The sequence below is a fragment of the Hevea brasiliensis genome, chromosome 7 (assembly GCF_030052815.1).
Source record: "Hevea brasiliensis isolate MT/VB/25A 57/8 chromosome 7, ASM3005281v1, whole genome shotgun sequence".
Classification (NCBI taxonomy): Eukaryota; Viridiplantae; Streptophyta; class Magnoliopsida; order Malpighiales; family Euphorbiaceae; genus Hevea; species Hevea brasiliensis.
The window spans coordinates 42,771,045-42,779,309 of NC_079499.1; the positions used below are offsets into that span (position 1 = coordinate 42,771,045).

An 8,265-nucleotide genomic window follows, 5' to 3' on the forward strand; every position below is an offset into this window, starting at 1 on the left:
GTCACCAAGGGTAGCCACACTAACCTCACTTCCCACCACACAAACCACTTGATTTCTGATTCACACACAGCCAGATGGTCAATAATTGACCATTAAAACCTACTTTCACCATTACATGATCAAAGTCTCAATTTCATCCCAAACCCTAACTCAACTATCTCAAACCATGCATTTTAATTTGCATTTCATTACTCCACTTAAGAGATGTATGCTAAGGGCAGCCATACTACCATTTTAGCTTCATAAAAATCATCAAAACATTACCACATCAAAGGCTGCCAAAAATATGGGATGGGCATACACATGGTATTTATTAAATTTCTTTGTAATTTGGCACTCAATCATACTCCTTTAATATGAATTTAAAGAGGAAATCAAGTTTAAGTCACTAACCTCTAATGGAGCTAATCCAAAGCTTGCAAGAACTCTTCCTTTTGTTGTCTTTTTGCTCCCAAAAGCTTTACTATGAGGAAAGAACAAGTTTTTGTATTGGGAACATAGGGTTTAGTTGGGCAAAAACCAAGCAAATCAAGCTTGGTAAAGCTTGGCTATGGAGGCTATGGTGCGGCAAGGAAGAAGAAAAGAAGAGCAAGTGGTTGTTCTAGAAATTTTTGACTTCTTTTCTACCCATTTCATGTATTATAAGTATTGTTCTTTAATTTGATTGGCTAAGCATTTAATTACCTCATGCTTACATAAGCATGAGGTAATAAATCTCATTTATTCTCAATTTCTCTCCTTCCTTTTTCTATTCATTTTTAATTAATTTTTCATCCATATTTGTTCATATTTTATGTCATAGAATTCACTTACATAAATGAACAAGTTGGTCAAAAATCATCTCTGAAGACGAAATGACCAAAATGCCCTCCGTTTGGCTTAACGAGCCAAAATTGTGTGTATCGATTGATTAAATTTTTCTTGTGTTTTCTTAACATTTTTATTGTTATTGGAACCCCAATAATCCTTCCCTGAGGTCCCAAAAATTATTTCATGAAGTTTTCCCCAGGTTTAGGGTAGCTAACGGCCTTCGCCGTCACTTCCCTTTCAGGTTACTCATCCCTGTGGTTTCGACTCGTTTAACTTTAGTGTATTTCATTCCTATAAATTTCCCTTGATTGTTATGAGCATTATTTAGTTTCTTTATAACTCCTCACTCTAGTCTATTTATAATTTCAAACATTCTAGCTGCCCAGACCGACATTGGTCACCAGAACAGTAGACTGTACGGACTAGCTAAAGTGAGGATGTTACAAAAAAACATGCAAATTCTAACTAACTACAAAACTATATATACACAAAAAGGTAAAACTTAACAAACACTGTTTTTTTTGCACTTTAATAAAGCTCACATCAGTCCTAAATATCAAAATTGATCCTCATTGAAGTTGCATTTCATAGAATTTACACAAGACACAAAATTAAACATGTGCTATCAAGTAGATTTCAATATCAGCAATTTAGCACGAGTTTAAAAGTGTTACTGTTCACAGGGACTAGATAAAGTGCAGAAATTTGCTTTATACTTGCTCCCTTTTAATTCTTTCTTTTTGCTACAAGTGTCAATTTACCCAGTCTTCATGAATGACCTACAAAAGATAAACAAATGTTACTTTTGAGTTTAATGAGGGTAAAAACTAAAAATGAAATGAAATGGAAAATTAATAAACTATAAAAGGATACGCTTGGGTTGCCTCCCAAGAAGTGCTTGTTTAAGGTCTTAAGCTTGACCTTCCACTCCAAATCACCTAAATATCCCTAGTTGGGGAACTAAGCAATGAAACCTCTACAACCTTTTGTGTGGGTTCTCCAACAATGTAATGCTTTAATATCTACCCATTAACTTTGAAAGTACCTGAGGTTTCATTCCCTATCTCAACAGCTCCATAGGGATATACCTTTATAACATTGTAAGGCCTTGACCATCTTGACTTTAATTTTCTGGGAAATAACCTTAACCTATAATTATATAAGAGAACAACATCCCCTTCCTGAAATTCTTTCCTCCTAATATGCTTATCATGCCATCTCTTAGTTCTTTCCTTGTAAAGCTTGGCATTTTCATAAGCATCCAATCTAAGTTCCTCTAGTTCATTTAGTTGCAGCATTCTTTTTTCTCCTGCAGTTTTTAAGTCAAAATTAAGTGTCCTTATGGCCCAATATGCTCTATGCTCCAACTCCAAAGGTAAATAACAAGCTTTCCCATAAACCAATCTAAAAGGGTGGTGCCAATGGGAATTTTAAAAGCTGTTCTATAGGCTCAAAGAGCATCATCTAACTTTAGTGACCAATCTTTCCTTGAACTGTTCACTATTTTCTCAAAAATTCTTTTCAACTCTCTATTTGAGATCTCCACTTGACCACTAGTTTGTGGATGGTAGGGTGTTGCAACCTTGTGCTTTACTCCATATTTTTGTAATAATCTCTCAAATTGATGGTTGCAAAAATGAGAACCTCCATCACTTATAATGGCACGTGGAGTTCCAAATCTTGTAAAAGTGAACTTCTTAAGGAATTCAATCACAACTCTAACATCATTAATTGGAGATGCTCACATAATCTACCCTAACTAAAATGTACTTGTGTCCAAAGGATGTTGTAAAGGGTCCCATGAAATCAATGCCCCACACATCAAATAGTTCCACTTCCAATATGTTTTGGAGGGGCATTTCATCTCTTTTTGAGATATTACCCATCCTTTGACACCTATCACATGCATTTACAAACTTTCTCACATTTCTAAACATATGTGGCCAAAAGAACCCTGCTTGAAGAACTTTTTTTGCAGTCTTTGTCACACTCATATGGCCCCCAAAAAGTGAAGAATGGCAATCTTTAATAATATTCCCTATCTCCTCATCAGTTAAGCATCTTCTAATCAACCCATCTCCACATCTCTTAAACAAAAATGGCTCTTCCCAATCGTAATCCTTCATATCAAAAAGAAATTTCTTCTTTTGCTGCCATGCTAGATCAGGTGGAAGGATTCCACACACCAAATAGTTTACGAAATCTGCATACCAAGGGATTTTTGCACTCATGATTATCAACAGTTGCTTATCAGGAAAATAATCATTTATTGGAAGCTCTTTTCCCAAATTATCTCCTTGCTCTTGCCTCAATCTAGACAGATGATCTGCTACTATATTTTCTACTCCTTTCTTGTTTTTAATTTCCAAGTCAAACTCTTGAAGGAGTAGCACCCACCTTATCAACCTAGGTTTGGCCTCTTTTTTCTAAAGGAGATACTTGATAGCTGCATGATCTGTGTACACTATTACCTTAGACCCCACAAGATAGGACCTGAATTTATCTACTGCGAATACCACTGCCAAAAACTCTTTCTCTATAGTAGAGTAATTTATTTGAGCATCATCTAAGGTCCTACTTGCATAGTATATTGCATACACCTTCTTATCTCTCCTTTGTCCCAAAACAGGCCCAATGGCATAATCACTAGCATTGCACATCAACTCAAAAGGTAATGACCAATTGGGTGGCTGCATAATAGGAGCAGATATCAAAGCTTCCTTTATCCTGCAAAAAGCATTCATACAATTAGTATCAAAATGAAATTCTACATCTTTACTCAATAAATTGGTAAGAGGTTTAGAAATCTTAGAGAAATCCTTGATGAATCTCCTGTAAAATCCAGCATGCCCCAGAAAACTTCTCACTCCTTTCACAGATATCGAGGGTGGCATTTTCTCAATAATTTCTACCTTTGCTTTATCCATCTCAATACCCCTGTTTGACACAAGATGTCCCAAAACAATTCCTTCTTGTACCATAAAGTGGCACTTTTCCCAATTTAAAACTAAATTAAACTCTTCATATCTCTGCAAAACTTTAGACAAGTTAAATAAGCATTCACCGAAAGATTTACCATACACAGAAAAATCATCCATGAACACTTCCATAATATCCTCAATCATGTCAGAAAATATGGACATCATACATCTTTGAAATGTAGCTGGGGCATTACATAGTCTAAATGGCATCCTTTGATATGCAAAGGTACCATAGGGACATGTGAAGGTGGTTTTATCTTGAACATTTGGGTGAATAGGGATCTGAAAGAACCCTGAATAACCATCCAAATAGTAGAAATAAGAATGATGAGCTAATCTCTCAAGCATCTGATCTATAAATGGTGATGGAAAATGGCCCTTTCTAGTTGCATTATTCAGCTTCCTATAGTCTATACACATTCTCCATCTAGTTATAGTCCTTGTAGGTATTAGTTCATCATTTTCATTTTTCACTACTGTGATGCCCCCCTTTTTGTGTACAACATGAACTGTACTTACCCAATTGCTATTAGAAACAGGGTAAATGATACCTGCATCAAGCAATTTCAAGATTTCCTTTTTCACAACCTCTTTCATATTTGGATTCAATCTCCTCTGTGACTCTCTAGAGGCTTTATGATTATTTTCCAACAAAATTCTATGCATGCACACAGAAGGATGTATTCCTTTAATATCATCAATGGTATAACCAATTTTCCTTCTATGCTTTCTAAGAATTCTTAATAATTTTTCAACTTCACAATCATTCAGTTTAGCACTAACAATCACAGGATATGTAGAATTTCGACCAAGAAAAGCATACCTGAGATTTGTTAGAAGAGGTTTCAACTCTACCTTCGGTGCTTCACTTTTTTCAAGCTTTGATAATGAAGTTGTATCTTGCTTCAAATCTCCAATCTTCTCAATATTAGCCATAGGCAAAGGTGGATTTCCTTCCAAGATTGTAGCATATTCTGCAACTTCTTCAATCTCATCCCCCTTTTTGATGTTGTAAACTAAACAAGCTTCTAAAGGATCTTTAGGATGTTGCTTTTTGAGCACTTCTCTGACCACTTCATCTATCACATCAATTCTCAAGCATGAATTTGAATCATCTTTCTTTTTCATTGCTTAAAACAAATTAAATTCAACTTTTTCTTCCCCAACTTCTAATGTAAGCCTTCCATTTTTTACATCAATCACAGCTCCAGCAGTAGCAAGGAAAGGTCTACCAAGAATAATAGGAATGTGTACATCCTCCTCCATCTCCAATACTACAAAATCTACTGGTATGAAAAAATTTCCAAGTTTTAGAGGAACATTCTCAATCACCCCAATTGGAAATTTAATAGACCTATCTGCTAACTGTAGTGAAATGGTGGTAGGCTTTATTTCTCCAATCTTCATTTTTTCATAGATAGACAATGGCATTAGACTAACACTGGCTCCAAGATCACATAAAGCCTTATCTATACTGATATCCCCAATGTGACATGGTATGGAAAAACTATCAGGATCTTTCAGTTTCGGTGGAAGCTTATTTTGTAAAATAGCACTGCTTTCTTCTGTGAGAGCTACGGTCTCAAATTCCTCCATTTTCTTCTTGTTAGACAAAATCTCCTTTAAAAATTTAGCATATGAAGGCATTTGTGCTGAGGCATCAGTGAAAGGAATAGTCACATGCAAAGACTTCAATAACTCTAAAAACTTCCCAAATTGTTTATCCAACTTCACTTTTCTAGAACCTTTGTGGGAATGGTAAAGGTGGCATGTAGGCTTTAGGTGCTACATATTTAGGTTCTTCCTCTTTGCTCTCTCTCTCTTTACTTCCTTTTCCTTCCACTAAACTCTCTTTCTCAGCTTCAATTCTAACTTCAACTTCAGTTTGTTCATCTCCTTCTCTGTTTTTCTCTTCTTCAATTTTCTCTTCAATCTTTTTATCTCCACTCTCCAATTTTTTTTCCACTTCTCAATGTAATAGCCTTGCAATGCTCCCTTGAATTTTCTGGTTGGCTAGGGAGCTTCCCAAATGCTTTGTTATTTGAAGAGCTAGCTTGTTGAGCTATTTGATTTTCTAACATCTTATTGTGTGTTGCCATTTGATCTACTTTAGATGCTAATTGAGAAATCATATCTTATTGACTTTGATGGCTCACAAGTAGAGTCTTAATTATAGCTTCTAATCTAGCTGTCTTATCTGGTTATGCTTATTGTGGTAGAGATGGAGCAGGTGCATTTTGAGGTTTAGGAATTCCAGGAGGAGGACCTCTATTCTGCTGAAATTCTGATGTTGTTGATACCCAGAAGGTTGCTGAAAATTTTGGTGTTGTCCTTGTCTACCTCCCCAAGAAAAATTTGGGTGGTTTTTCCATGCTGGATCATAAGTTGCAGAAAATGGGTTGCCACCTGGTCTTTGATTGTAGTTCCCCATATAATCCACTTGCTCACTTGAAAAATCTTGACTAAGTGCAGAAAAATCTACTACACAATTGACATTTGCAGCTCCAACTTCTACTGAATTACTAGAACCTCCAGCTGAAGAATCTACTTTCATGATTAGCTTGTCCATTTTCCTTGTTAAAGCATCAAACTTAGCATTAATCATATTTATGGCATCAAGCTCAAACATACCAGCTGGTTTCTTGATCTCATTCCTCTCACAACTCCATTGGTAGTTGTTATAAGCAATTTTATCAAGAGCAGAAAAAGCTTCATCTTTAGATTTCTCCATAAGATTACCTCCAGAAGATGTATCAATTGTACTTCTAATAGCGGGTGAAACTCCATTGTAAAAGTGTTGAACAAGCATCCACTTAGGAATCCCATGATGTGGACATCTCGTTTGCAAATTCTTGTACCTCTCCCATGCTTCATATAAGCTCTCATCATCTCTAGGTTAAAAAGAAGTCAGCTCATTTCTTAGCTTAGTTGTCTTGCTTGGTGGAAAATATTAAGCTAAAAATGCTTGAGAAAGTTCATCCCATGTTGTGATAGAACCCGGTGGCAAAGAATGTAACCACTCTCTAGCTCAGTCTTTCAAAGAAAAAGGAAATAATCTGAGTTGAATTGCATCATCAAAAACTCCATTTATCTTCAACATATCACTGATCTCAAGAAAGTGTGCTAGATGCACATGTGGACTTTCACTTGGACTTCCCCCAAATTGTGATTATTGTACCATCTAATAGAGTGCAGGCTTTAGTTCAAAATTATTAGCTTCTACTCTTGGTCTTGTGATACTTGGCATGAAATCCCCAAAATTAGGATAAGCATGATCCTTCACAGAGCGGTTGTTATTGTTGTTGGCCATTTCTTCTTGTAATTGCTCTTGCTCTTGTGATCTTTCTTCTTGTTGTTGAGCTTTAAATTCAGTTTTTCTCCTCTTAGATTCTGCTCTTAAAGTTCTTGCTATCCTTTTTATTTCTGGATCAAAGAATAAATTGATTTCTTCACTTTTTGTCCTTCTCATAAAATAAAGCACCTGAAAAATAAAATAAACAAATTCTCAAAGTAAAATGGTAAAAAGAAAATAAAATAAAATGCCCAAATTAACCAAACAAACAATCGTTCAATATCAAACAAAAATCAAATCCCCGACAATGACGCCAAAAACTTGATGTGCGTATCCGCAAGTATATGGGTCATCTCAAGTAATAGAGTGATGAGTCAAGTATCATTCCCACGAGGATTTTCCGTTTGAGTACCAAACTATGAATGAAGCGATTATTTGGGCTAAGAATTGATGAATAAATGGTAAATGTAAATGAGCAAAGTAAATTGATTAATCTAATTGGAATGGGTAAAGAGCAAACAAATAAATTCTAAATCTAGTTTGCAATTAAACTAAATTAATAACGGGTAATTTAAATCAAAGTCTAATTATGTTAAAAGTGATTTCAGAGTTGGGGGTTTATGCATAAATTAATTGGGATTTGTCTTGGGTATTCCGATTTTAAGGGACAAAATAGAGTTTGAAGGAAATTGATTCTAAATTCCTTTGATATCTTTTTCAAGCAAACCAAAGTGTATTCTAAATAACCAAACCTACTTTTGCATGTTATTTGATTACTTTAAAACCCATTAAGTTTTGTAACCAATCATTAATTCCTCTTAAAATCCTAGTTTATTTCTAAATCTAGGTGATTTTAAGTTCCAATCCTTGATTATCTATCAATGACTTTCACCTTTCGGTCCTTCAATCAAAGATTAATACACTACCCAATGGGTACCAACATTAGGTAAGTAAATCAAGCACACAAGGAAGGAATCAAAACTCGTATTTATATAAAATAAGGAAATACCCAGTCCAAATCCACAAATTAATCTAAAACATAGCTCCTAACTCTGAAATCTAAAGAGTTTGCTCACTCATAATGGTATTTACAAGAAAGTTTGATGGAAAAGTAAAGAAAAACATGATAAGAGGACTAAAATAGAAAAAACCCAGGTAGAAGAACCTAAAACTATTGTTTCT

General features: G+C 35.1%; 1 non-coding gene across 1 annotated transcript; it reads left to right on the top strand.

Annotated features, from left to right (window-relative positions):
- The first annotated feature begins 6,610 nt into the window (after positions 1-6,610).
- Positions 6,611-6,717, top strand: LOC131181893 (small nucleolar RNA R71). Its single transcript, XR_009150367.1, has one exon. It is a non-coding gene; the product is annotated as a small nucleolar RNA R71 (small nucleolar RNA).
- The last annotated feature ends 1,548 nt before the right edge of the window (positions 6,718-8,265 follow it).